We start from the raw sequence: 3121 nt of genomic DNA on the forward strand, positions 1-3121 counted from the left end.
AAAGTAAAAAAGTAAAAATAACCAAAAATAATCTACTTAATCACAGATTCTTACTTCTGCAGGTTTCTACTTCTCTCTGTAATGACTAAATTTGCATTCACACCATCACGCATAATGTCCCTTTTCTTCTCTTTTCTGTCAAAAGACAGTATGTTCATGTCCTGCAGAGCCTTGAGTGCAAACTCTCTGTCCTCTCTGTGTTTCAGGTGCAGTCAGGTAAGGACAGCGTGTCTCGGAGGAAGGCTCCAGGCATACCCATAAACAAGGACACTCCAGCCAGGAAGTTTGGTAAGAGAGAGAAAACAAGAGTGAGCAAACAAGAAACGCCGAGAGTCCCTTTAACTAAACCAGAGAAACTCTTATTAAGAAGGCTTTACACACGAGAGCATCACTCCATTTTTTGTGTGTTTTAGCTCCAGTGGTGACGTCTCCTCCGCCCCCTGCTGGAGAGGTGGTGAAGTACTCAGCTAAGACCATTGATCATGTCGTCCCCAGCCAAGATGTCCAAGGTATCTGGCCTTAAAAGCTGAACCATGTTGATGTCACAGGTTAAAGTTATGAACCCTTTAAAACCTGGAAAGAAATCAGTTTTCTGTGTTCAGATGCCTACTACATGCATTTAAACCTCTGAAACCTGAGCAAATTGGGTTTTGTTTTGTTTTTCATTTGAAAACATGAGTAAAAGGGCAATGGAGCAACTTTCCAAGAAATGTCCCACAAGTCCAAGACATTAGGAAAAGAAAATGACCTGAAAATCAATCTTTAAAGAAGAGAGAAAGAGAGATAAATTATTAGAAGATAATAATTTAATAGGGGAAAATGTCCAGAAAACTGAAAAACTGAAAAATGTATCTTTATATTAGATTAAAATAATTATTACATACTTTCTGTTTTTTTAATGTCTTTTTTTTTACATTTTGTCTCCTCTTTTTTTCCTCTTTTCTTTCTTTCTTTTTTTTTTTTACTAATTTCTGGTAATTTTCTTGTTACTCTTAACTAGTAACTTGAAATGTCGGCCCATGTTTTTGAAAGAAATCAAGCCAATTTTCTCAGGTTTCAAAGGGTTACATTATTTCTTGAATTCAGACACATTGGTTGGTAATAAGGATTTGAAACAATGCATTAAAATACATAGTTTAATTGACAACATTTTTAATTGGTTTATATTGTTTTTAAAGAAATCATCAAAAGGTACAACTCCCCACCTCCACCGCCTGAGCTGCTACCACCTGAAAAGAGGTGAGGTCTCACAAACACATAGACTGATAGCAGTTGAAGTGAGCACAATAATCATAGTTTTAAATAGACGGATGTTTGCTTGTAAATACGGCACAGCAGTTGATGCTATCTTCAGCCACAGAATTAAGCGTGCATACTGTAAAGCCCAACAAACCACTAACAGATACGGACTGTGCTGTTATTGCTCACAGTGAGCACACGACAACAGAATGATTGTATTTGCACACAATGAGCACAAACACACAGATTATGCAGTGCGCTACATTTGTAGTTGAAAAACCCTGCAAACTGTAATGTGGGACCTGACACAGTGTGGACGTATTTAGGAGACCAGAAGGGAAGTTTAGGAAGAAGCAAACCCCTCGAGATGAAGCTTTACAGATCCTCAAACCGCAGATGGACAACCCTCCTGCTCCACAGGTACACCACACACACACACACACACACACACACACACACACACACACACACACACACACACACAGAAGAATATACAGTAAAAGCGGTACATACAAGGATGTTAGACAAATCAGCCATGGAGCATTTTTGTGTCCATCCAGCCCAAACGTCCCGTTGCTCCCTCACCATCTGCGTCTGCACTGAAGGAGGCGGGATTACCACCCAAGAGCACAAAGACAAGAGCACCTGATCGCCCTCCCCCTCTCCCTCCTCCAGGTACTCACCCTAACTCTACCTTTACACCCATCCATATATTCCAGTGCAGAAAATCCTCTGGAGCTTTCTGCTTTTGTCTAGATTTCATGTCTCTCACTAAGGAAAAACTGATTTGTTAGCTCACCTGCACATGATCAGCCAGAGAACAAAACCCCAAATAAACCAGAACAGAGACTCGCCACCCACATGGCTGTGAGAGCGTCAGCAGTGTCCTCCTCTGAAATGTGCCGGTTGTTCTTACATTCGCCCACCAGACTTCATTGTGTCAGAGGGTATCTGACAATATTCAGTGTAAATTTCTGCTTGATATTGAGTGGAGTGGCTATTTATCTCAGTCACTTGCACAAAATCACCACTGGAGAGCCTGTTTGCTTACAATTAGTTCCATTATGTTCCAGACAAGGTCGGGAGTACAGGAGGGCAGTTCAACGGGAACACGCTTACTCTCAGCAGGCAGGTGACAGGGCGCCATGTGAGCCTACTGATATGCAGATTCATTTTTTAATTTTTCCTGTTGTCTTGTGTACACTTGACCTTAAGCATTTGAATATCTGTAAACAAGATTACAATAATGTTAGGACAATACTATGCGTTTCCATTCTCTGGAGTAACAGTGGAGCAAAGGCAATCAGACTGTCCCAAAGCAACACATCATTTCCACGCTCGCTTAATACAGTTTTTTCAAAATGAGGACGTTGAAAAGGAGAAACTAAAATGTAACATGACTGATCTGATGCAGTTTCTCGGGAGCTTCCTGTAGAGACTGAGACCATCCAGACACAGCTTCATCAGAGAACCAACGAGGAGCACTACACCTACACCAACGTTCCCTGGAGACTGTACCTCAGGAAGGAGGTGTGCACTCACACAGACATCATGATCCACTGTCAAAATGTTTGTTTTCTGTTTTGTTGTGAGTTATTTTTCTTTCTTTTACAGGTCTTTTATCCCAAAGACAGCTTCAACAACCCCCTGGTGCTAGATCTGATTTTCAAACAGGTAACATAACAGATGAATGCAGGATGAATGGATGCAGCATCAGTAGATAAATGCATTTATTTTTATTTAAGACCTGGTCAATTCAAGGAATACTTCACCCACTAAATGATCACGTGTATATCAGTTACTCACCCCGTGTGGATTTTATGGAGATATTGGTTTTCTTGCATGCCTCCATGGTGAGACATTGATATATGGTTGAATGAAG

The 3121-nt window shown here is 40.8% G+C and overlaps 2 long non-coding RNA genes across 2 annotated transcripts; both read left to right on the forward strand.

Annotated features, from left to right (window-relative positions):
* Nucleotides 1-426: 426 nt before the first annotated feature.
* LOC121965991 lies at nt 427-1648 on the forward strand. The gene is made up of 3 exons (XR_006107544.1): nt 427-509; nt 1179-1239; nt 1566-1648. It is a non-coding gene; the product is annotated as an uncharacterized LOC121965991 (long non-coding RNA).
* Nucleotides 1649-1870: 222 nt separating this feature from the next.
* LOC121965992 lies at nt 1871-2890 on the forward strand. Its single transcript, XR_006107545.1, has 3 exons — nt 1871-1914; nt 2654-2769; nt 2854-2890. It is a non-coding gene; the product is annotated as an uncharacterized LOC121965992 (long non-coding RNA).
* Nucleotides 2891-3121: the final 231 nt, after the last annotated feature.

Source organism: Plectropomus leopardus, unplaced genomic scaffold (assembly GCF_008729295.1).
Source record: "Plectropomus leopardus isolate mb unplaced genomic scaffold, YSFRI_Pleo_2.0 unplaced_scaffold2265, whole genome shotgun sequence".
NCBI classification, from domain to species: domain Eukaryota; kingdom Metazoa; phylum Chordata; class Actinopteri; order Perciformes; family Serranidae; genus Plectropomus; species Plectropomus leopardus.